A 27273-nucleotide genomic window follows, 5' to 3' on the forward strand; every position below is an offset into this window, starting at 1 on the left:
CAGGGTGACTTACACAGGCCTAGTTAACTGTGGTTCCCTGGTCCCAGACACCGACTCTTGAGAAACTCCACCAATACTCTACTGGTCCACTCTCAGATCTTTGCAACCTTTTCACCTTACACCGCTCAGTGGGCAAACTCCACTTGTACTCCATGAAAAGAGGGTGAAGGAGGAGAAGGGGTTCTTGGCATTAATGGGATATCTGCTCAGCCTCTTCCATCTCTTCTTGTGCTCAGACTAGAGGTGTCAGAGTACAAGCCAGGCTCTCTTTCTCTCTCAGAGGAAACAGCCAAAAAGCTCTTCTCACACACCTTGCACACACACACACACACACACACATTTATATGTCACACAACATACAAATAGATACTTTCCCAGACATAACCCAGACAATAATTCATTCCGTGCTGCAAAGGTGCAATACACATCATATTCATACACATAGAAGACAGTGGAAAAACACAGAAACACAAGTCTACATAGACCATCCAGAAATTTCCATAACACGTGTGCACAGCAACTTCTGTACACTACAGTTTCCCTCTACTTAAGAAAAAGCTGACCCGGTGACTCTTTTAAACAGAGAATATATTCTGGAGTGGGAATTTCTCAGTGTGCTACCTGTTAACACTTTAAGGATCACTACGCAATCATGTAGTGTGCAAGGTGGAACCTTGAAACACAATCTTCCCCTTTTGTTTGCTATACAAAGCTTAACCCATCTAAATGACTTCTGACTACTTGAGACATCACATTCTATATGTAGTGTAATTCTATGACAGGATGTAAGGAATATTGGTATGGCCATACCGTTTTGAGAAAAGTTGTTAGGCTGGACAGAATCCAGGTCGCACTATCATAAGCTATAGGGCACTTACATAAATCCTCTCCCTGAAGACAAAAGTGAGAGCTACATCACTTCGACCACATATAAAATAGAAAAGGGTGATTGGCAGGCTAGAAAAATAAAGGGTAAGTGGAATGACCATCACTTCCCAGAGATCTCGTGCAGGGTGGTAACCTGAGGTATATATGCCCAGCCAAACTTGACTGAAGAGAAAAATGTTAACATGGCTGTGTTTTCCTGGGACAGATAAAATCACAGACTGACACTGGAGTGCCTGGTAATTAGTAGGTTAGCATCTAGACTGGATGTCTCACATATTTCAAACGTAATTTAAGCAGGCATACACATTTCTAAGTGCAATCAAAATTTTACTTCATACTTTTCTTTTCCTCCTGCACATTACTTTAAACATTATTAACGTTTCAATAAACTTTGCATGAACAATAGAAAAATATGCATACAAAATAACTTTAAAGTCCTTTATGATAACGATAAAAAGAACAAAGTCCAGAAATATGCAAAAGAAAGTCTCACAACCACGGGAATCTCTTTCAAAGGAATATAACAAAAACAGAGTTCCAACAGCAAAAGACTCTCTCTGTACAGGAGTCTCTTTTTAGCACCACGTAGACACGCTGTGAGTAGCAGTAGGTTCTGAACTGCAAATGTCCACCTGCCGCCGGTTAAACAAGGTCAACTCACCGAAGTCAATGACTCCTCCTCTGAGCGGTCTCCTGCTGCAGACTGTTGCTCCGTGGTGGGGGCGGCCCCCCTACTTTTTCTTTAGCATGGCGGGAAGTTTGTGGCGGGAACTTTTCATGGGCTCTGCAGTCGTTGATGAAGAAGGCTGAGCGCCATTTTATAACTCCACTGCTTAAATTTCTTGAACAGTTAGAAAATGTACGCCAGGCAATATTACAGGGTCCTGTAACTCTACAAGTCCTTGCCTTAGGGGATAGCGCATCCTGGCAACATACACATCAGGTGTAGAAAGATAATCCCCTTGACTTTGCATTACTTTTTCTTCTCTGCGGGAACAGTCTTGTCCTCCTGATAACATTTCAGCAGGCTTAGCGGACTGGAAATTTAGGGCCTTACACACTCCAGACACGGGCGTAGAAATTTTTTCTCCAGTCTGGGAAGATAATGGCGGAGGCGTCTTAACTCCAGCCAAGAAGAGATGGGCACAGAAAGAACTTATCTTGTTCGTGACACCAAGATATAGCTCTGCCCTGCAGCGTCCGAGGAGCAGGCCCCAGCCTAGGAGACAGCAGGGGTAGAGTAATTCACTTGCCATGGTGGCTCTACCATCTCCCACCCAGAGGGTAACCAGGGACACATCCAACGAGCATGGGTAGACTATATTAAATAGGGAAACCCATGAATGGACTACCTTAATTCTTCTTGTCACTCATGACGCCACTGTTCTTTCCTCCGCGGTGATCTCTCCGGGGAATAAATAAGAGTCCACACACGGGATAGAATTCAAAAGGCCAAACCAGGAACAGTCGGTGAAGCCATTTACTGAGAAACTTAAATAAACAATTCCCCACAGTCCTCTTTACATCCACCGGCAAAACAGTGAGGTTCAGAACATGTGAAGCGACAGGGAAGAAACCCCAGAAAAACAGGGTGACGTACACAGCCCTAGTTAACTGTGGTTCCCTGGTCCCAGACACCAACTCTTGAGAAACTGGTCCATTCTCATGGATCTTTGCAACCTTTTCACCGCACAGCGGGCAAACTCCACTTGTACTTCATCAAAAGAGGGGTAAGGAGGAGAAGGGGTTCTCGGCATTAATGGGATATCCGGTCAGCCTCTTCCATCTCTTCTTGTGCTCAGACGAAAGCTGCCTGAGTACAAGCCAGGCTCTCTTTCTCTCTCAAAGGAAACAGGCAAAAAGCTCCTCTCACACACCTTGCACCCACATGTACATATATATAACGAGGTCACATGACATACAAATAGATACTTTCCCAGCATTAACCCAGACAGTAACTCATTCATTGCTGCAAAGGTGCAATACACATCATATTCATACACATAGAAGACAGTGGAAAAACACAGAAACACAAAACTACATAGACTATCCAGAAACTTTCAGGACACATGTGCACATCAACTTCTGTACAGTACAAATGCAGCATGCAAACCCAAGAATATTAGGGAACTGGAAGTTATTGCCCATCAGGAATGGGCTAAGATTCCCCAGGAACAGTGTCAGAAGCTGATGTCTGGCTATCATGTTTTTAGCAGGTCATAACAGCAAAAGCTGCTCTTCAAAGTACTGAAGATGCTTGTCATGAAGGGGTTGAATATTCCTGAGACTGTAATAATCATTAAAAAGTGGCATTTTATGTTGAATTTGGAGAAACCACTAGTTATATTAGTTGTGTTATTTACATTGTTCTTGTTTGTTTTTTTTGCGACATTTTAACGTTTTTAAATTTGGAAAATAAACCTACGGTAATTTGCAATGGGGGTTGAATAATTTTGATAACAACCATACACCCACACAAACTGCGTAAATCTACATTAGAATGGGAAAATTGAGCAATTTGAGTGACTTCAGAAAACATATGGTGATTAGTTCCAGACTAGCTAGGACCAGTTTTTTTAAAACTGCCAACCTTGTGGCGCTTTCTCGTGCTACGGTGTCAAGAGTATACCAAGAATAATGTTATCAAGAAAAACATCCAGTGAAAGGGAATCCTGTGAATATAAACAACTCCTTGATGAAAGGGGTCAGAGGAGGGTGTCAAGAAACATTTTGATGAACAGGCGGTTCAAAAGTAAAGCAAATTGCAGCCAAATACAATGCTGGTGCTCCAACTAATCAACAAATTAACAAGCAACTCATCATAATTTTCCAGCATTAGAAAAGACTGTATAGTTCAATTGTTAAAATTAGAGAAGTAGTAAAGTTAGCTTTGACTTTTCACCTCACATTAGCTTATCTAGCATATGTAGTTTATTCTTGGCATGCTTACTTTTTCCATGAACTTTAAAATCATGCATAATCAGTGTCACTTATGCATCTTTGTTACTATAGCAACAAAACATTGCAGCATTTGCTTGCTTTTACTCCTTTTTAGTCAACTGGAATGTCAGTAAGATGAATAAGCAGGTATACTACGGCCTCACTGATTAGTATGCAGGATTGTATCACATACTTGCCTCTAGTGTGCATGGAAGACCTGAAGTAAATGAATATTCATTATTACTCTTTACCTTTTGCCACACATGGTACCAAATCAAAGCTTAAAAGTGAATGGAAGTAATCTAAAGTTTACTAAGCCTATTACACGCCTTTTAATAAAATCTGGCACATTTGGGGCTGTTCAAAGGTCAGAAAGTTTGTGGCATATTCAGGCTTACTGCTAATAAATGATTAAGAGGCCTTTCCCATGGGATGGAATAGGCTGCAGGACGCACAGTAAGCCGAGTAAATTCCACACCAAAATCTACATGTTACCTGCGGATTTTGATGCGTAATTGAAAATGGCTTAAAACCTATGTGCAATTCTGCATCAAAATCCATAGTTTGGCCAATTGCACACAGCCGGGTGGGATTTCGACTGCAAGATCTTCGCAGCAGGATGCGACTCTGTGTCCCTGCAGTGACCCCTGGCTTACCGCGGATGTTCCGGCTAGCACACAGCCGCACATGCGCAGTGCAGAGCCATCAGGCCGGCAATGACGTGGCTGTGTGAGCCTCTGTGAGGCTCTCACTAGAATAGGACATGCTGCGATTTCCACCCTGCAAGTGGAATATCAAAGTTGTGGGTATGGAAATACATTTTTCAAATGCATGTCCTATGGGCTGTATTTGCTGCGGGATCCAGAGCTCCAGATCCCACAATGCAAATACGTTCGTGTGCATTAGGCCAGGCTGTGGATTTTGGTGTGGAATTCTGCAGCTGCGCAGTTGGCTGCGTCCCGCGGCGTAATTCCATCCTGTATGAAAGGTTCCTTACACTTTAACACCATGCCCACTTCTTGGAAAGCACACCCACTTTTGGTGACTCTTTAAACTTGATGACTGACAATAAAAGTCTCAAATTTGATGCCCGTCATGATTTTAGAGATTTTTTTTTGAGCGGTGTACGCCAAACATTGGCATAAACTGCTTAGCAAATGTGTGTTCAATATTTATACAGTGATTATAAGTCATTATTTGTATAGAAAGCTCTGTGAGCCAAGAAGTATGAAAGCTTGTTCTATGAGGTATTCTGCTTGTATTCTACTTATGAATAAATCTTAATTACATTTAAAGGGGCAGTACCAGATTTAACTTTTATCACTGGGGATGAGTGAGCGTACTCGGCCACGCCCCTTTTCCGCCCGAGCACCGCGATTTTCGAGTACTTTCGTACTCGGGCGAAAAGATTCGGGGGCGCCGTGGGTGAGTGGAGGGTTGCAGCGGGGAGTGGGGGGGAGAGGGAGAGAGAGAGGGCTCCCCCCTGTTCCCTGCTGCTACCCCCCGCTCTGCCACACCTCCCCCCAGCCCCCGGCACCCCCCGAATCTTTTCACCCGAGTACGGAAGTACTCGAAAATCATGGTGCTCGATCGAGTAATTATTTGAAACGAGTAGGTTCGCTCATCTCTATTTATCACCTATCCCTTGAATAAGTAACAAAAGACTGATCATGGGGGAGGGGTAATCTCAGCGCTGAGACCTCCACCAATCAGACTTTTATCACCTAGTTTATGAACAGATAGAATAACTGTCAGCGCCTTATCTTCAGATTAAAAGTATATAGTAGAAATGATGCTGGCAAGCACTCACCTGGTGCTCGGTGGAATTCTCTGGATAGAGAAGACACCAGCACCTAGTATCCATGTTCGCCTATTATTCTTCTTTAGTCCTGAATCCAGCCGTCTGGAGAGGCGTCCCGGAGAGTAAAGCCTACTGGATAACCGGGGCTTTTGTGTAGATCAATAGAAAAACGTAAAAAGGCTCCCCTGCACTTCGGGATCAAGAGGAATATCAAAAGACTCGTTAATCTGTAGGTTTAAACTACATCAAATTTATTATGCAATGCGTTTTGACTTTAAAACTATGCCTTTTTCAAGAAAAAATGTTTTTTAAGCATCAAATGTTCACCACTCAGGATCTTCGCCGGTCAGCTGATTCCCAGCACCACTGTCAGTACGGATAACACGGGATGCATATAGTGTTGTCCGTATTGCAGTAGTCTGGTTTAGTACTGGAGGCACTGCTCCCATTAAATTCAGTTAGAACTTTGCCTGCAGTACTAAACAAGATCACTGCAATGTTGACAGAGCTATCTGCTTCCAATGCTCTCCAGACTGACAGTGGGCTCAGAGATCAGCAAGGATCGCAAGTGGTGTACCCCAGCCGATCAACTATTGATGGGCTATTCTGAGGATAGATCATCAATAGTAAAAGTCCTGAAGAAGGCCTCTAAGAGTGTAAATAAAGAGCAAAATGTCAATCTTTAGACAACTAGAATGCTGAAATGTATAAGAAAGCGGTTGGTCCGGAAAATAACTAATCTTGAGCATAGCCAGGCAATAGTAGTATGAACAACAGCAGACACATCATCTTCACCAAATGGTTGGTAGCAATCCAAGAGTTGCCAAGGCCATTATTGGTTCCTCTGCATAGCTGTGCTTAAAAGGGGTTGGCTCATAAAAATATAGTATATAGTTTACGGGCTACACTTATTCTAAACATTTTTGTATTTATATTTATTTAAAAAATGTTTCTAATATCTCCAGATATTTTAGGACTGCTGTTAGCGTTGCGCCACCTACTGTTTCTATTAAAGAACCTTTAGGTCCAGTCCACCTCATTAATTGATCCAAAGTGGTCACATCTACTTACTCTTGCTTCTCTCTTCTTGACTGGGTATGTGGAGAGATCTCTGGTGTGGTGAGCGGTTACTTCTGAAGCTGCAACTTCTTCTCTGCTTGCCAGAAGAGATGCTGAACAAGTGCAGTAATACTTTCTCTCTCTACTAGCAGTTGTTCAGCATCTCCACTGGCATCAGACAAGATACAGCAACTTTAGATGCAGACAACTTCGGAATCTAACATTTTTTTAAGTGTAAATGCAAAAATGTTTATAATCATGGTCTGAATTTAAAGGGGTTGTCTGGGTGTGGTATGATGTTGTTAAAACTCGATCCAAATCTGTTAAACAATAAAACCAGTCATACTTACCCATTCTCAACCCCCAGGAATCCAGCATTGCAGTCTGTCGTCCTGGTCTTTCTTTTGAAATACTACCACCTGATCATTGCATCCAATGAGAAGCCATGACAGTCGGGAGCTGTTCTCCTGGCATCATATCTCAGCTCACATGTGGTATATAGCAGGGTTTCCCAATTCTAGTTCTCAGGGACCCCCAACAGGTCACGTTTTCAGGATTTCCTCAGTATTGCACAGGTAATGTAATTATTCAAACCACCAGGAGATTTGGCCTCCAATACCACCTCTACACTGACAACACCCAGCTATACACCTCTTCCCGTGACATCTCTGCACCTTTCCTCCAAAACATCACCGACTGTCTGTCCGCTGTCTCTAACACTATGTCCTCTCTCTACCTAAAACTAAACCTCTCTAAAACTGACCTACTGGTATTTCCACCCTCCACTAACCGACCTCATCCTGACATCTCCATCTCAGTGTGTGGCGCCACCATAACTCCCAGACAGCATGCCCGCTGCCTTGGGGTCATGTTCGACTCTGATCTATCATTTACTCCTACATCCAATCTCTTGCCCGAACATGTCAGCTGCACCTCAAGAACATCACAAGAATCCGCTCTTTTCTCACTGTAGACACGCTGAAAACGCTCACTGTTGCCCTCATCCACTCTCGGCTCGATTATTGCAACTCGTTGCTGATCGGCCTCCCCTGCACCAGACTTTACCCTCTCCAATCCATCCTGAATGCGGCAGCCAGGCTCATCTTCCTGTCCAGCCACTAGTTGGTCGCCTCTGCCCTGTGCCAGTCACTGCACTGCAAATGTCTGACCATTGTCTATGTGTATAGAATCCCTCACTCTCTACCTCACCATACCGTGCACATCTCCAGCCATTTACCTTCTGTATCACCCCATTACTTGTAGTATGTAAGCTCGTTGGAGCAGGACCCTCACCCCTATTGTTTCCATCAACTGATTACTATGTAACCGTGGTTCTGTAATTTTTGTATTTTTTTTTGTGTTTCTGTATTCCCCGTCTATGTAAGCGCTGCGGAATATGTTGGCGCTATACAAATAAAGATTATTATTATTATTATTGTCGGTGCCTCAAACATTGCCACAGGTGTTCTTACTATAGGATATCCTGAAAACATGACCTGTTGGGGGTGCTGAAGACTGGAGTTTGGAAACACTGATATATAGTAACACAATCCAAAAGGCTTCCCTCTTTAGTAATGCCTTTCTTCAGTCAACCCCACCCCCACTTCTTGTCAACCAGTTTTATGGCCATTATAGCATGGTACTCCACACTACCCCGATGAATATACAAACATTTTTATAGTAATTTGCAAAAAGTGCTGATTATTAAATGGGATTTGGGCTGATAAAAATACATTCTAAATTTGACTGGTGCTCTATTGTTTTTTTCCCGAATGTCATAAACAAGACATATTTTTCATACTAGAATGCAATATAAAATAGGTTACCAAGAAATGTACGTGTCTTATAACGTTAGTTATGCAGCCTTCTGCAGTCATTCTTACTGAAGTGATAACAACCATGATAAAAACGTGGCATATTCATTATCACCTCTGAATGTGCAGGCACCAAGACAAGCATGTGTTAGCTGTTCTTATACAGTACTTAGGTGGTGCTGCCACACTCAAGTTTGCCCTCAATTTTCTTATGCACAGTTCCCCATCATGTTAATGGAAAAAGCAGGCAGTCATTATAAAAGGGCTGTCTCACTATGACAACCCATTTCTATATGCCTTAAGGCAGTGGTCCCCAACCTTTTTGGCACCAGGGACCAGCTTCAAGCAAGACCATTTTTACAAGGCCCGGCAGGGTTGGGCGGGACATGGGCGGGGTTTTGGTTATAGGGGGCGGGGTTATGAAGGGGGTTGGAGTTTAGTGCATTCTTATTTAGTTATGACATTAGAATGTCCTGGCAGTACACACATAGGGCAGTGTATAATCTCCCCCCCCCCCCAGCACACACATAGGGCAGCATATAATTTATCTCCCCCCCCCAGTAATAGACAGCCCCCATCGCTCAGTAATAGACAGCCCCCACCTCTCAGTAATTAGCAGCCCCCCCCCAGTAATAAGCAGGTCCCCTCCCAGTAATAAGCAGGTCCCCCCCCCAGTAATAAGCAGGTCCCCCCCCCAGTAATAGGCAGCGCCCCACCCCCAGTAATAAGCAGCCCCTTCCCCTGTAATAAGTAGCCCCCAGCCCACCCCAGTAATAAGCAGCCCCCCCAGTAAGCAACCCCTCCAGTAATAAGCAGGTCCCCCCCCCCAGTAATAGGCAGCCCCCCCGTAATAGGCAGCCCCCCCCAGTAATAGGCAGCCCCTTCCCCTGTAATAAGTAGCCCCCCCCAGTAATAACCAGCCCCCCCCCCCAGTAATAAGCAGCCCCTTCCCCTGTAATAAGTAGCCCTCCCCCCCAGTAAGCAACCCCCCAGTAATAAGCAGGTCCCCCCTGTAATAAGCAGGTCCCCCAGTAGTAAGTAGCCCCCCCCCCCCCCCCAGTAATAGGCAGCCCCTTCCCCTGTAATACGTAGCCCCCACCCCCCAGTAATAACCAGCCCCCCAGTAATAGGCAGCCCCTTCCCCTGTAATAAGTAGCCCCCACCGTAATAGGCAGCCCCCCAACCCATATACTTACCTCCTCCCTGCTGTCGCTCTCTGTCTGCTTGCCCTGACGTCAGCCCGGAACGCTTCCTCCCCGAGTCCTCTCCTGCGGAACTAATGAGCAGGGGACTCGGGGAAGAGTATCCTGGCTGCACAGACGTCAGTGTGCGCCGGCATCAGCGCGATTACCAGCGGGGAGCTGCGGCGCCCTCGCTGGTAATCGCTTCGGTGGTCAGCGGCGTCGGCACGCCGCGGGCCACATAGCACAAGGCAGCGGGCTGGATTCGGCCCGCGGGCCTTGTGTTTAGAGTAAAAATTCCCGGCGGTGCCGCGGACCGGCGCTAAACACCCAACGGCCCGGCCCCGGTCCGCGGCCCGGCGGTTGGGGACCCCTGCCTTAAGGCGTAAGAATATCATGGGGGGATTCTCCACTTTAGAACCCCTCTATGGGTCAGAGCAGAGAGCCGCTGGCATAGAGAAGCTCTTGCTCTGGTAGACCTGGATCTACAAGGTTATATGGGAATAGCTTACCTGGCGATAACACCTAGGATTTGTTCACACTGCCTTTGGACTCAGTTAACCATTTCCTTTGCTCTGAGGAGCAGATAAATAGATATAAAAACAGAATGAAACATTTCTGTTTTATTCCCTTATTTCCCGTTGATTTCAATGGGTTTAAAAAAAGAACAAAAACATATTTTTGTTTATTTCTGTTCCATTTAATTTCCGTTTTTCAAATGGAACAAATAGCACGGCTGACTACGCTATTTGTTCCGTAAATAAAACAAAACGGTAGTGAATAGAAGTAAATGGAAATAGTTGTTTTTTTGTTTGTTTATTTTTAACCCATTGAAATCAACAGGGAAAAAAACAGAAACATTTTTCGCTCCTCAAACGGAATATAGAAAAATAAATAGTTGAGTGAGCCTAAAGGCAGTGGAAACAAGCCCTAACCTTGGAACACTAAACACAGAAAATGCAAGAAAAACTTTAAAAAGTTTATAAAATATATATACAAGCAATTCTTTCTTTAACTAATTCACCATAAAGAATGTAAACGTATGCCTTTTGAGTGAGGGATTTGTATGGAGCAGGGTGGTATTTAATCCTGGTCCATACATGGCAGGTGTTGGCTGTCTGGCAGCTGACACCCGCCCGCAACAGTTGCCATTAGCACTCATGCTAATCGTGTCTGTTAACTCTTTAAACGCTGCTGTCAATTCTGACAACGGTATTTAAATGCCCCAATTAGCATTGGGTCATTGGTCCTGAATGGCCCCCTCATAATGAGATCGCAAGATGCTGTACAGTTGTCATGGCAGCTTAGGACCTTCTGAAGGCCACCAGGACTGGCATGTATTTCTGCCTATTATTGGGCAATGTGGCATTACCTACCCTTTGGCAATTTTTTAGTATAGCTCCATGTTTCTACCAACATGACCGAGCATTATGCCATACAGCATGCAGTGTTGAGGCTTGGTTTGAGGAGCAAATCCCTTCATACATCTAATGGAATTTGGTGGAAAGCATGTCTAGGAGGATTACTGCAGTCATTATGGCCAAATGCGCCCCAACACCATACTGAAAAATGTGAATAAAATCAAACTTTATCACCTTCTATGTCAACACAATGTATGTAGATCAAGTTCAGTCCACTATGTAAAGTGTTGTAGCATATACCTTAAGCCAAGGTTTTAAAACTTATTTTCACCGAGGGCCACATCAGTATTATGGCTGCATTCAAAGGGCTGTTTAAAGGGCTCATTCACACAGGCATATTTGTGCTTCGTATAATGTGCGTAATACAGACAGCTTACTCTATTGATTTGCACTGGGATATTCAGACGTGCTTTTCACACATGAAAAAAAAATTACAACATGTCCTATTTTGGTCGCCTTATGGGATGAAATTGCCCATTATAAATGTACGGACTGAGTTTAAAGCTCCTACTCAGGGGCGTAACTATAGAGGATGCAGAGGATGCGGTTGCACCCGGGCCCAGGATTGGTGGACCCCAGCAAATCAACTATTAATGACCTGTCCTGAAGATAGGTCATCAATAGTATTTGCATGGAAAAACCCTTTAAACAACCACATGCATAAAATCGCTAAAAAGTATCTGGTCATTTAGGACTGAAACACTCTACTCATTGAGGGATTAATACAGGCAAAGTACATCACAGAGTAAGAAGTAAATATATTTGATACTCTTGAATGCGGTTGTAGTAATAATATATGTATTTTGTGGTGTATATACCTTGTCATATGTTTCTCACATCAGCCTAGGCAAACACGTGTATGTGTGTGTGTGTATATATATATATATATATATATATATATATATATATATATGCCTTCTTAGTAAATAGCTGGCAGCTAAGTGGTTAACGTGCCCAATATTATATACTGTATGTGCAGACGAGATACTTATACAATACTCCCACACAGCTTTCTCAGGCTTAAAAAATGTCCTCAGATAGCGGCTTTAGACCCCCTCCATTTGGGGAGAAGCTACTAGATCAATGAACACAGAATCAGTTGCGTTTCTTAGGAATCACGTGTTTAATAGTAACATATACCTTAAGGCGTTAATATATGTCAGTCATTACAAACTAAGCTAATCATGAGTTCTTATTATTCCAGGGGCGTGTATTTTTGTTACTGCATCATTTGGAGTATATTTGTACCATAATGTTAATAATAAACCAGAAGCATATTGCCTTTGATACAGACGTGTGCGTCCCTGGCCATATATTAGCATGCATGCTCTTCTCATTATAATCAATTTGGAGCAGACAGTGAAGTCAGAGGGAAACCATTGATTTTCCCATAACAATGCTCATAACATTTTGCTACAAAATTGACTTTTTGTGTATAAAAAAATATCGTTACTTTACTACAAAAAAGGCGATTCTCTCTGTTTTACTAGCAAATACATCCTCCAGTCACTGATGAACATTCTGGCTTCGGGAGTTTTCCAACTATACATACAAGATTAAGTTGTATGTTGGCATTTGTCCTGTGAAGAGATGTCCTTGGCCGACTGGAGTCTGTCTGCCATATCTGCATATTCAGGATGGTTCTGTGTTCTATAACCTTGCTCAGGGAAATGAATCATTCTAGATGTATAACGTGATAAAACTGTACATTGGGAAGCACTAATTAATCATATTGTCATTTAACGCTTTGTAGGAAGGTGAACTACTGAACTATTGTACAGATAGAGACAGGGAGTTATTCAACATTCATTCTTAAGGTTTTTCTTCCTTGTAAAACACATTGAACGCTAGTATTACCTTATTGCAGATTCAGGAAAATAACATTACTGTATATACAGGGTGTTTTAAACCTCATTCCCATAGGTTACTCAATATGCTTCCTTCCCAATATTCTGCAACCTACAACATATGCCTTATTTTAAAGCTATGTTCACACAGGGTGGATTTGCTGCGCATTTTCCATGAAGACCCTCTGCTCACTGTGGCATTTACAGTAGTAGCAAAGTGGACGAGATTTTTAAAATCTTGTCCACATGCTGCCCTCCCCCCCCCTTCCCCGCAGAATGTCAATTAAAGTACCGGATTTTTGTTGCGGATTCCACGTCTTCTACTGAGGGGGCGATTTCCACACCAAAATCCGTAATAAAATTTGCTATGCGGATATGCTGAAGAATGTTCGCTGCCAGCAATCCACAGCAAATTTCACTCCATGTGAACATGGCCTAAATGTATCTCCATCCAGATAATAAGACCTGTTTCCCTTCTCAGGGCCTCATACACACCCTGTATACATGGGACTGCCATTCCACAGATTCCAAGCATGGCATCTCGGAATTTAAGTGGGGCACTGTGATGGTTAATGCATGCTGAGTCTGCATTAAGGAAACAAGTAGCAACTGTCTCCATCACATGGCATATATTGGACCAAGGGGTCACTTGAAAGTACTGAATACAGTACTTCTAGGGGAAAACCTGATTTGTGATATGGAACTTCACTCTACAGTAAGCATCCACAATATGTTATGCTCATCTGCACAAAGCTCATGTCTATACCATATTTTATTTATACCAGCTTAGATGGTCTTGAGGCAGGAGGCTGCAAGTACATTTTGCAGTCTATGATAAAACCATAGTTGCTCAACTGGTAATTTATCAAGTATGTAAAGAAACAAAACCTACGGCACTTTTTTAGTCTCTCCTTCGGGCCATGTATGCATATCTTGATTAAGTTACTCATATAGTCACAGTCATAAAACTTCTGTGCCTTTTTAGATTTAGACACTGCTGTAAAGGGGATAGAAACACTTGCATGACTTTTGCTGTGAGAACCAGCACTGTAATATTCTCAATGTAGCTTACTGGGAGAAAATGGCTATAAACTATATTGCAAAGCATATAAAGAAAAAAGTCAACAGGTCAGGTTCGAATTCTTATTTTTAGAGGTTTCTTTGTAAATGAAAGATAAAATCAGGTTGGTCATTATTAGCAACTACTTAGATTTTCCTTAGTACCAGTTTTGATGAATCTCCCTCAGTGAGTTAAAGTTCAGTTTTTCTGTTCCATTTTTAGAGCATTGAAATGTTTGTTTCTGCTTAGTTTGGGGTATACAATAGTGTAGTTGACTATGTTATTCAATGCTTCAAATAAAACAGAAACAAATAGAAGCTTTGTAAAACAGACACCTAAATCCTGTCCATTATGCAATAGAAGTGAAGTTTCCGTTCAAGGATTCCTTCCCAGCGCTGTTTTCAGCATGTACAATAGCTGTGTATGAATGCTCCCTAGCAGGTATGATGGACTCCCAGATGACCTGACAGCAGAGAAGTATGAGCCCTAGTCAACCTTTTGTGATGGAATACAGTTTTGGTTGATAATATATGTCAGGTCCTCAGAAAGAGCTGAGGATGGATGAAGAGCTTATGCTCTCTCTAGATCCTTTGAGCCATCTGATTCATTTTTTGAGGACCCGTATCATATCATATGAGTAAAAGTATACTGGGCCATTTTATTAATTTATGTACTCCATAACTATTCCACAGCACTTGACAGAGATCGTCATCACTTAAATCAGCCCCTGTCCCATGCTGCTGTTTTCATTGGTTAGTTTTGAACCCAGGACCGCAGTGCTGCAAAGCAACATCCTAACCAGAGACGGAACATGCTGCCCAACAAGGAAATTGAAACATGAAAAAGAGTTCCCAATGTGCTTGTCATGGAATAAGGCCGCCTGCAGACGAGCGGGTCGGATCCGGCAGCGAGAATTCTCGCCGCGCGATCCGACCCGAGCGCCTGCAGGGACGAGCGCGTACTCACCCGCGCCTGGCGGCCCCGGCTCTTTCATGTGCCGGCTGCCGCGCAGCCGGCGCATGCGCAGACCGGAGCCGGCGGCCGGGTGAGTGCGTGCCCCGCAGAAAATTAGGACATGCCGCGGTTTGTTTGCCGCGCGAGATTTCGCGCGGCCAAACCGCGGCCGTCTGCATAGGAGTGCGTATTTTAATGCACTCCTATGCAAACTTTCAGCGGCGGAAATCCCGCGGGAAATCCCGCGGCGGGATTTCCGCTCGTGTGCAGGCGGCCTAAAGGAGTTATCCCATGAGTCATTTTCCTACTAAAAGTAATCTTCAGTGTTTAGAGTAAGAGGCAAAAGTACAAAAAAAAATTTCGTAATTGTTTGCTTCTATGTGTTCTCCTTGATGCTACTGCTAATTTGTGCTGCCGGGAGTGTCTCTGGCTGCTATCAATCCCCCTCCCCTTCTGACAGTGACAATATAGTCTCTTACTACTTTGGCAGGAGTCTTCTCGGCTATGTTCCTATGCTACTGCAGGGGTTAGAGTCCTTCCTTGAGAAGCAGGGCAGAGTGACTGCTAAGTATCTACCATTGTTTGCCTGGTGGACTCAAACACAGGTCTCCGAACTGAAGGCGAACCTTGGGAATTTTGGGGCCTCCAGTTTTATTAAGGTGTTTTTCAGGTTTGCAGAGGCCTTGAGGTACTAAAACAGAACCCCCCCACCCTCCGGCAAGACGCAATACTAATACAGTTGAAACCCCTGAGAAGTGAACCTTTTGAAAATTATACCCCTCAAGTTATTTATCTAAGGATGCAGTGAACATTTTGACTCACATGTTTTCGAGAAATTAATGTGCAGTGAATGATAAACTAGCGAATATTGCAATTTTTCAACAGATATGCCATTTCAGTTCCCAATACGCTGTGCTCAGCTTGTGGCACTGGAGAAAAGCACAAAAAAAATGTGCTATCAGTTATTCTTCTAGGTATGGCAATCCCCTGTATGTGGTCAATAGCATACTTCTCTTTTGACCGTAATCTCTCTCTGCCCACCTTTTGTAAACAGAATGAGATAGGTAGAGCAGGTAGGGATACTTTGAAACACCTCCAAGTGGTGTGATTATCAAGTATGTACACACTAACCAATCACAGTGATCGTCAAAGTGATCGTACTGTTATTGGTCTCCTTGGCAGTTGGTAGTCATTAGCACCAGTCATCACCCTGTCACTGTGGTGCAGAAGGTTTTAGCTCATAATAGCTCTAATTGGCTAGTCAAAATTCAAAAAACAAATTATGGGACAGGAAGAGGCTAAACCCCCCACCTGCTAAAAAAAACCTCAAAAAACACAATTTTTACTTGTTAAATGGTACCTTGGTCCAGCAAGCTACTACAGTGGTCATTGTTCGCATACCTGGTGCAGCCAGCCAATCACTAGTTTCAATAGGGATGCTCCCATAAATGGCATAGGATTGCTGGAGCCATTGATTTGCATCATCAGGCATAGAGTCGTGATAGGCACATAACCGCTGAAGCCAGTGATTGGCAGCTGTAGTCATGTGAACAATGCAAGAGCTTACAGGATTTCAGCAGCTGCATTGGACACAGACGGACACTTAAACAGGTGAGTAGTGTTTCTTTTTAAAAAATTTTAGTTTATTCCATGCATATACTGAGGCAAAAGAGGACGTCTGTTTAGCAGATTACAAATGTCATACTTTCAGGAATTTTAACAGTGATCAGTTAGAAAAAAATATTTCTTCATCTTCAAAGATGGAACAAAGTTTTGTCCTGCGCTCATAAGCAATTTACCAACGGAAGTGACGTCAGACGCCAGGTAACGGGCGCCAGAAGCAGGAGCAGGGGAGCTAGCCGGGAGCAGGGGACACCGGAGCAGCGCAGGAGCCGGCGCCACCAGGAGTCCGAGGGAGCGGCCGGTCAGCAGGCAGAAGCGGAAGAGTATGTTCCCGGAGTGCCAGGAGCACAGGGAGCGCGGCCGCCAGGAGAGAGGTCCTGCTGGTGAGACTGCAGCTGACATCACCGGAGCTGCGGAAGAGCTGCCGACAGAGCAGATAAGTGTACTCTGTGTGTCTTAGTGTGTGTGGGTCTAAGTGTGTGTCTTAGTGTGTGTGTGTGTGCCTGTGGGTCTAGGTGTGTGTTAGTGACTAAGAGAGGGGGTATTGGAGTGTATTAGAGTGTGAGTGTATAAGTGTCTGTGTGCAAGGTGTAAGTACAGCAGGATTGGGTGATTGAGCGAGAGAGAAAAAAAAAAGAGTGCGTGAGCGGTTGCGCATAGACAGCAGCGTGTGAGCGGTTGCGCATAGGCGGCAGCGTATGAGCGGTTGTGCATAGGTGGCAGCGTGTGAGCGGTTGCGCATAGGCGGCAGCGTGTGAGCGGTTGCGCGTAGGCGGCAGCATGTGAGCGGAGTGTGAGCAAGTCTATCTTCACTACTTCCACAAGTAAATTGTAGATCCCCATTAGGTTGAGCTCCATGCCTGGCAATGCCATCCAGTGTGCTACTTGTGCAATGTATACGGTCCTTGATCAGCCAACCGAGGGTGCATACTGTTGCGCAAGATGCGTGCATGTCGCACATTTAGAAGCCCAAATCCTGGATGTAAATGGGCAACTGGCAACACTGAGAGCCATTGACAATATGGAAAGGAGTTTGCTGCTCACTGAGCAGACACTCGCTGGGGTAGAGGCGGGAGTGGATGGTAGTACGGAAGAGCAGGGGGAGCAGGCAGCTAGCTGGGTGACAGATAGAAGGAGGCGTAGAGGGAAGAGAACCAGGGAGACTGGTCCTGAACTGGCACAACCCAACACGTCTGCAACGTTGGCAGATGAGGGGGATGCCATTACAGAGCCAGCACCACTGCAGCATGACATGCCCTCTAAATGCCAGGGAGATGACTGCTCCAGTGAGATGGGGATGGGGAGCGAAGGGAAGGCTAGACAGGTCCTAGTGGTGGGGGACTCAATTATAAGGGGGACAGAAAGGGCAATCTGCCATAAAGACTGGGATCGTCGAACGGCGTGTTGTCTTCCTGGCGCTTGAGTTCGACACATCGCGGATTGGATTGACAGATTACTGGGAGGGGCTGGAGAGGATCCAGCGGTCATGGTGCACGTTGGCACTAATGAACAAATTAAAGGCCAATGGAGGACCCTCAAAAATGATATCAGGGACTTAGGGTCCAAGCTTAGGGCGAGGACCTCCAGGGTAGTTTTCTCGGAAATACTACCTGCACTTAAGGCCACACTAGAAAGGCAGCAGGATCTTAGGGAGGTAAGCAAGTGGCTCCAGAGTTGGTGTAAGAAGGAGGGATTTGGGTTCCTGGAGAACTGGGCTGACTTTGCTGTCGGCTACAGGCTCTACCGTAGGGACGGGCTGCATCTTAATGCGGAGGGTGCAGCTGTGCTGGGGGGGAAGATGGCTAGAAGGCTGGAGGAGTGTTTAAACTAGGGACTGGGGGGAGGGAAAACAGAGAAATCAGCGTAGCTAGCAACCTGGGTCTAAGCAATGGGAATCAGGGACGAGCAGGAGGAGGGGTTAGTACAGTTAGAACTGACAGATCAGCCAATAGTACCATTAGCAACAAAACGCATTTAAAGAACAAAACAAAAACTGTATAAACTATAAATTGTATGACCATGAATGCAAGAAGTTTGATCGGCAAAGTGGGTGAGCTTGAAGCGAGAATGGCCGATAAAACCATGATACAGTCGAAATAACGGAAACATGGCTTGATGAAAAGTGAATTCACAGGGTTACAAACTCTTCAGAAGAGACCGTGGAAACCAGAAAGGGGGAGGGGTATGTCTGTACGTTAAATCGTACTTATTTCCAAGGCTACGGGAAGATATAGGTGTAGGAGTTGAACACTTGGAATCTCTGTGGGTAGAAATACAGGGAAATAAAAATAACAAAATCCTGATAGGGGTTTTCTATAGACCACCAAAAGCAACAGAAGAAACTGAAACCTTACTACTAAGACAGATAGAAGAGGTGTTAAACCGCAACGAAGTAATTATCATGGGGGACTTTAATTATCCAGATATAATATGGGAAAACAAAACCTGCAAATCTCATTGGGGTGATAAGTTCCTGAGAACAATTAAAGATAACTACCTTATCCAACTTGTGCGGGAACCAACGAGAGGGAGGGCCATTCGGAACTTAGTACTAACTAACAACCAGACCGAATAAAGGGGGTACAGGTTGAGGGGCACTTGGGGAACAGTGACCACAATATAATCAACTTCCAGCTGTCATTCAATAAGAAGCCTTATCAGGGAGTGACAAATAAACTAAACTTTAGTAAAGCAAAATTTGATCAGCTTAGAACTACTATCGGTAACATTAATTGGGACAACATCCTCAAAAATATCAGTACAGAGGACAAATGGGAAAAGTTTAAAAAGATCCTAATTGTCTCATGTGAGCAGTTCATTCCCTTTAAAAAATAAAAGATCTTCAAGTAAAAGGAAACCATTGTGGCTCGACAAGTCTGTAAGGGGGGCAATAAATGAAAATAAGAAAGCGTTCAAACTACTAAAGCAAGAAGGCAGCAAAGAAGCGCTAAAATCGTACAGGGAAAAAAACAAAATATGCAAAGATAGGATCAAAACTGCTAAGGAGGAGGCAGAAAGACTGATCACCAATGAGAGCAAAAACAACCCAAAACTATTTTTCAACTATATTAGCAGCAAAAGGATTTGCACTGAGAGCACTGGCCCTTTAACAAATAATGCAGGAGAAATCATTGAAGATGATAGAGGGAAGGCAAACCTATTAAATAGTTTCTTTTCAAGCGTATTCACAAATGAAAAGGAATTGCCACATGAGATGCAGGGGAATAAAATGAACCCCACACAAAAGATCTCCGCAGGAGGAGGTGCGGAACCAGTTAAAGAAGATTAAAATCGATAAATCGCCCGGGCCAGATGGAGTACACCCAAGGGTACTAAGGTAACTAAGTGTGTGATAGCTAGGCCACTATATCTAATATTTATGGATACTATCAAGACCGGGGTTGTACCATTAGATTGGCGCATTGCCAATGTGGTTCCAATTTACAAAAAGGGGTCCAAAAGTGAGCCTGGTAACTACAGGCTGGTAAGTCTCACTTCAGTAACTGGAAAAATATTTGAGGGGTTTCTGAGAGACGCCATCGAAGAATACCTCAAGGAGAACAACGGAATAACTCCTCACCAGCACAGGTTGATGAAGGGTCGATCTTGTCAGACCAAGATCAGCTTCTACGATGAAGTAAGCTCTAGGCTGGATCTGGGAGAGTCTATTGATCTCGTATATCTGGAGTTCTCCAAAGCATTTGACACCATGCCGCATAATAGGCTGATAAAATGAGACGGCTCGGATTAGGTGAAAACATGTGTATCTCGGTAAAGAATTGGCTCAGAGAAAGAAAGCAGAGGGTGGTAATAAATGATTCATACTCTGATTGGGCCACCGTTGCTAGTGGGGTGCCACAGGGTTCAGTATTAGGCCCCATTCTGTTCAATATATTTATCAATGACCTGATAGAGGGGCTGCACAGCAAAATATCAATATTTGCAGATGACACAAAATTATACAATATAATCAAATCAACGGAGGACAATGTGCGGCTACAAACGGACCTAGATAAGCTTGGGGCTTGGGCAGAAAAATGGCAAATGAAGTTCAATGTTGATAAATGTAGGGGCAGGAGAAACGGATGTAACCAATATACACTTAAAGGGGTTGTCTCGCGGCAAACATCAAAATTTTACTTTACCCCATTCCCCCTGTCACCCCCCTGGCATAAAATAGCAATTTAAAGCGTTTTTTAAACCGCTTGCTACTCACCGATCCGATGAAATATGAAGTTTTAAAAATCTTCTGCCTAAGATGGCCGCCGGTCCTTTCCCAGGGATGCACTGCGGTTTTCTCCCATGGTGCACCGCGGGTCTTCTGCCATGGTGCACCATGAGCTCTGTGCGTTCCATTGCCGATTCCAGCCTCCTGATTGGCTGGAATCGGTACACGTGACGAGGCGGAGCTACGATGACGACGCGGTGACCAGCTCTCTGGCACGAGCGGCCCCATTCACCAGGCAGAAGACCGCACAGCGCAAGCGCGTCTAAAAAAGCAAGAAGCCAGCGAAATTAGACGGAGCCATGGAGACGTGGACGCTAGCAACGGAGCAGGTAAGTGAATAACTTCTGTATGGCTCATATTTAATGCACGATGTACATTACAAAGTGCATTAATATGGCCATACAGAAGTGTATAGACCCACTTGCTGTCGCGTGACAACCCCTTTAATGGGGTACTGCTAGGGAAAATTGAGATTGAAAAAGACCTCGGGGTACTAGTGGATTGTAGACTAAACTGGAGTAACCAATGCCAGTCAGCTGCTGCAAAAGCTAATAAAGTCTTGGGGTGCATTAAAAGAGGTATAGGGGTGAGGGACGAGAACATTATCCTCCCACTATATAAGGCATTTTTCAGTCCTCACGTGGAATACTGGTCACCGGTGCTCAGGAAAGATGTTACAGTGCTGGAGGAGGTTCAAAGAAGGGCATCTAAACTAATACATGAAATGAGAGGACTGGAATACCCAGAGAGGCTATCAAAATTGGAATTATTTACCCTGGAAAAAAGACGGCTAAGGGGTGATCAAATAACTATGTATAAATACACGAGGGGACAATACAAGGATCTCCCCCATGATCTGTTTATACCCAGGACTGCGATGGTAACGAGAGGGCATCCGCTACGTCTAGAAGAAAGCAGGTTTCATCGCCAACACAGAAAAGGGTTATTTACTGTAAGAGCAGTTAAACTGTGGAACTCTCTGCCTGAAGAGGTGGTGATGGCAAAATCCATAGAGGAGTTTAAAAGGGGACTTGATGTCTTTCTAGAGTGGAAGGATATTACAGGATATAAATCTTAGGTTAATTGTTAATCCGGGTATACAGGCTGGTAGGAACTATTAGGGGTTGATCCAGGGAACAGTCTGATTGCCATTAGGGAGTCGGGAAGAAATTTTTCCCCCGAAAGGGCTAATTGGCTCCTGCCTCTTGTTTTTTTTTGCCTTCCTCTGGATCAACAACATAGGAGTATAAACAGGCTGGACTAGATGGACATTGTCTTCATTCGGCCTTACATACTATGTTACTATGTTACCATTCCTTATGAGTGCAGGACAACACTTTGTTCTATCTTTCCATTTTCTCCTGGATCTACACATGTGACATCTGGTGCTGTTCCTGCTGCTCTCCGTTACATGTGGGTGTATGCTGTACATAAGGAGTAAGTACGTCACTCTGGGCTACTAGGACGTTCTTGGATGTTGCGGTCAGCCTGATACTTTGGGTTTAGCCATCAACACCAGGTGAGTTCCTATTTTACAATATAAATTCTTCATACCTTTTTGTCCCTTAACTTTGTTTTTTTCCATTCATGTTCAGAGGGAGTGTGCTCATGCATGCCACGTACGCTACGTCAGAATTTTTAAGAGGAAAAAAAAAGTGAAGAAACCAATCTGGTTAATGAGGAAATTGCAGAACATTCTACAGATATTGTGGCAATTGATAAGTGACTGCAGTGTATAAGCTGGTAAATACAGTAGTGAATGAGTAAAAACAGATGGCGCTGGTAATGTGTATTGAATTTACTGACATTACAGCTATCCCTCTTGCAAAAATCTCATTTACTAAACATGCAGATATTACATCTCATGCCAAATTCCAGAAAGATTTCCCTATCCTCTCTCATAATGAGAACTGCAAGAGACACTTGGTTTCTATTTAGTGTCATCATTTAATGCTGGGTGGTTGTGTTCAAGGTTTTATGCTTTTTTTTTGTCCCTTGTTTAAATTATGTGGCAGAGGAGATTGAAAAATCAGACACAAGGGCATTACCTAAAGACAACATAGTCAGAGGGTAACCACAGGCAAATTCAATGTTCCTCTTTGCAAGTTAGGGGTTATTCTGACGTGCGTATATTGGCTGGGTTTTCACACCCGGCCAATATAAGCTGTCTCTCTCTGCAGAGGGAGGAGGCGGGTTGGGCCGGGAGTAGTGCACTGAGCTCCCACCCCCTCCCCGCCCCTCGCCACTATTTGCAATAGGAGGCAGGGAACTTAGCTCCGCCCCTCCCATTGCAGACAGTGGCGAGGGGAGGAGAGGGGGCAGGAGCTCAGTGCACTGCTCCCGGCCCAACCCGCCTCCTCCCTCTGCAGAGAGGGACAGGGTATATCGGCCGGGCGTGAAAACACAGCCGATAAACACACATCGGAATAAGCCCTAAGCTACATAAGAAAAATAGCACTTTGGGGACAATGCAAGAATATAGGAGCACTTTTAGGGCTCACACTCACTGGCGATTGCGATATCGCTGCGTTTTTTTAACACACATGTCAATGGGACTTTCTAATGTTAAAAACGTATCGCACAAAAAAAAATCACAAATTTGCGCGACGCGATTTTTGTGCGATGCGATTTTAACATTAGAAAGTCCTGTTAACATTTGCATTAAAAGAATGCAGCAATATCACAATCGCCAGTGAGTGTGAGCCCTGATTCTGTAAATTAAAAGCGCATAAAACACTGCAGTTCGGGAAACGTGGTCCCCTTTCTTAAGTCACACAAATAATGAAATAAATAGTATACAGTGATCCCTCGTTCCAGAGGGAGGGATGTACCTCTTAAGGAACGACGTATGGAAAACACTATGGATTCTCCACGAGTCTGGCAGTGCCAGCTCGTACGCCATAGGATTAATCACTTTAATGACTGGAAAAGGGCCCACAAATCGGGGAGCCAGCTTCAATGTAAGCACTTTTAACTTCAGATTCTTGGAGGACAAGTATACCAGCTGGCCCACAGAAAAAGGTTCAGAAATAGTATGCGTACCTCTACTGCTCCTTAGCATCGCACCCCTGATTGCTCAAAGTTGCCACGCACCTTCTCCCACACCTCACGCAGGTCCGGAACCTGAGCGTCTGCAGAAGGATTGTTAGATGAGGAGAGGAAAGACACTGCGAAACTGGGATTAAATCCAAAATTACAGAAGAGAAGAGACACGCCAGATGCCGAATGTGTATGGTTATTGATGGCAAATTCAGCCAACGCTAAATAACTCAGAGACTCTGACAATCACTAACGTAAATTCTGAGGTACTGAACCAGTTCCTGGTTCATACGTTCCGTCTGCCCATTCGACTCGGGGTGTAACACAGAAGAAAACGACAACCCGATACCGGTACTCTTACAAAAAGCCCTCCAAAGCAGGTCAACTGATTGGACTCCCCGGTCGGAAACAATATCCTTGGGGCCCCATGTAGGCGCACAACCTCCTTGAAAAATATGGTGGCTAACTCAGGAGCAGATGGAAGCTTCTTAAGAGCAGTAAAATGCGCCATCTTGGAGAATCTGTCAACGACCACCAAAATGACTGAGCACCCCTGGGATGCTGGCAAGTCAGTAAAAAAATCCATCGACAGATGGGTCCATGGTCTCTCCGGTATGGGATGAGGATGAAGCGGACCTTGTGGCCATCTCCGTACACTCTTCCCTCGGGCACAAATAGGGCAAGACTTGACAAATTTCCTGATGTCCCAAGACATTTGTGGCCACCAATACAAATGACCACACAGCTCCAGGGTGCCTCAGACTCCTGGATGACCTGCTAAGACTGACGAATGAACCTCCTCCAATATGAGTAGCCGCAAAGCATGGGGAACAAATAACCTCCCCTCAGGGAGACCCTCAGGAATGGACTGCTGAGCTGCCAGGATTAAGGCAGAGGTGTCGGGTGTAAGGGCGGCTACCACCACGCCTGGGCCCAGAATATTCTACAGCTGAGGCCCCTCTACCTCGGGTACCCCGAAACTACGTGACAAAGCATCAGCTTTGACATTCTTGGATCCCGGCACATATGTGACTACAAAATTAAAGCGCAAAAAAACAATGCCCATCTTGCCTGACGAGCGTTCAAGTGCTTGGCAGACTCTAGATAAACCAAATTCTTATGGTCCATGAGGATCGTAATAGTATGACGAGCGCCCTCTAAGCAATGTCTCCATTTATCAAATGCCAATTTTATGACCAATAGTTCTCTGTTGCCAATATCCTAGTTGCGTTTTGCCTGATTAAACTTCCTGGAAAAGAACGCACAGGGTCGGAGACAAGGTTGGCCGGGAGATTTCTGCGAGAGGACTGCTCCCACACCATGCTCAGAGGCATCCACTTCAATGATGAATGGGCGAGCTAGATCCGGCTGGGCCAAAACCGGTGCTGTGGAAAAAACCTTCTTGAGAAGTGTAAAGGCCTTCACAGCCTCCTGCGACCAGGAATCAACCCTAGCCCCCTTTTTGGTCAGATCAGTCAAGAGTTTGGCCACCACCGAAAAGTTCTTAATAAATTTCCGATAAAAGTTTGCGAACCCCAAAAAGTGTTGTAACACCTTTAAGTTGGCAGGTCGCACCCATTCAGTGATGGCCTTCACCTTGTCCGAGTCCATCCGGATGGCTGATGGAGAAAGTACATATCCAAGTAAAGCAATCTCCTGGGAAAGCACTGTCGGTAAATGCTTGACATGGCTCTCCCAATCAGAAGGAAATATCAGAATGTCATCCAAATATACAACCATGAACGTGCCCAAAATGTCATGGAAAATGGTGTTCATAAAACCTTGAAAAATAGCTGGCGCGTTATATAACCCGAATGGCATGACTAGACATTCAAAATGCCCCAAAGGAGTATGAAACGCTGTTTTCCATTTGTCTCCCACTCTGATACGGATGAGATTATAGGCTCCTTGAAGATCGAGCTTGGAGAACCAACGAGCTCCTACAACCTGGTTGAGGAGGTCAGGAATCAGGGGTAAAGAGTACTGATTCTTGATGGTTATCCTGTTCAAGGCTCTATAATCAACACGGGCCAAAGACCACCCTCCTTCTTCCCCACGAAAAAAACCCCTGCCCCCGCGGGTGATTCGGAGAGACGTATATGTCCCTTGGCAAGACTTTCCGTAATATACTCTTTCATCGCCTTGCGTTCAGGGACTGTTGCATTATGTATTCCCTCTTGGGGATCTTGCTCCAGCGGATGAGATCGATCTTGCAATCCCATTCACAGTGCAGAGGTAACGTCTCAGAAAGTTGTTTCGAAAACACATCAGAAAAATCTTCTATATACGGAGGTAACCCCTTTACCTTACACTCAGTGGAATGCACCTGGACTGTGACTAGATGCTTGCTGCAACCCGGCCCCCCTTGCACTAATTCAGAGGTTGACCAATCAATCAGTGGATTGTGAAGCCAGAGCCAGTGTAATCCAAGGACTAAATCAACTGATAGGCTCTCCATCACCAGAAAAGAACACACCTCAGAATGAAGTCCCCCTACAGAAAAAACTAATTTGGGAGTCCTCTTACTGATTAACCCCGCAGACAACGGAGTAGAATCAATACCTGAGACCCAGATGGGAGGATTCACCGGTAAAAGATATGCAGACAAAGATTTGACAAATTCACAATTAATGAAGTTCGTGGCAGCCCCTGAATCAATGAAAGCCCGACCTGCGAGGTGATGGGCATTATAAGAGATAGAGAACGGCACAAAAATTTGGAACATTCTGGAAGTACCTGGGCTCCTAGGCGATCCCTCCGGACATCACCTAGGAGCAGAAGTTTTCCCAGCAGCTGTTTCTAGAGGCAATTGGCGACCCGATGACCTGGACCTCCGCAATACAGGCATAGTCGGTTCCTGAGCCGGAATTCCTTGTGTTCCCGTGGGGACATAGAGCCCACTTCCATTGACTCGACTTCGTGGGTAGCTGAGGTCCTGGACGGATTACCGGACCGGTTCACGGGCAGTTTGGTCTGCATCTTTCGTCGAGCCCTAAGACAACGGTCGGACTTTACCGCGATACTCATGGCGTGCTCTAACGTCTCAACAAATCTTCTACGGACTCAAACAAACTATTTAAAAAAAAGTCTTTCAGAGCGCGGTCATTCCATCTTGATTCCACACAAAACTGACGAAACTGGGAACAGAATTCTTCAGCGGAAAGTCTGCCCTGTCACAGACTCAATAGCTTACTCATGGCGTACCCCGCCCTATCTGGCTCATCATAAATCTGCCCAAGGGCCGTAAAAAAGGCATCTACCGATTGGCGAGACTGCGAGTCGGGGGGTAGCCAGAATGCCCAGTTTTGAGGGTCGCCCCTTAAACTTGAGATAACAATGCCTACCCTCTGGTATTCTGAACCAGACGAGTAGGGACGTAATTCAAAATAAAACCTGCAGGCTTCCCGGAAAGAGAAAA

The 27273-nt window shown here is 44.7% G+C and overlaps 1 protein-coding gene across 4 annotated transcripts in view; it reads right to left on the reverse strand.

The window, feature by feature from the left end:
• The window catches only part of INSYN1 (inhibitory synaptic factor 1), an 83723-nt gene that overhangs the window by 38656 nt on the left and 17794 nt on the right, over positions 1-27273 (reverse strand). The window contains exons 1-2 of one of the 4 annotated variants that reach the window (XM_066592355.1): positions 23859-23963; positions 22371-22440 (exon numbers count right to left, since the gene is read on the reverse strand). The exons of 2 other annotated variants lie outside the window; for them this stretch is intronic. The gene's annotated coding sequence lies outside the window, so the exon portion shown is untranslated. Of the gene's footprint in view, positions 1-5638; positions 5697-22370; positions 22441-23858; positions 23964-27273 lie in introns of those variants that run through there. One more of the 4 variants, XM_066592358.1, reaches the window with a different exon arrangement.

The sequence above is a fragment of the Eleutherodactylus coqui genome, chromosome 2 (genome assembly GCF_035609145.1).
Source record: "Eleutherodactylus coqui strain aEleCoq1 chromosome 2, aEleCoq1.hap1, whole genome shotgun sequence".
In the NCBI taxonomy this organism is placed as follows: domain Eukaryota; kingdom Metazoa; phylum Chordata; class Amphibia; order Anura; family Eleutherodactylidae; genus Eleutherodactylus; species Eleutherodactylus coqui.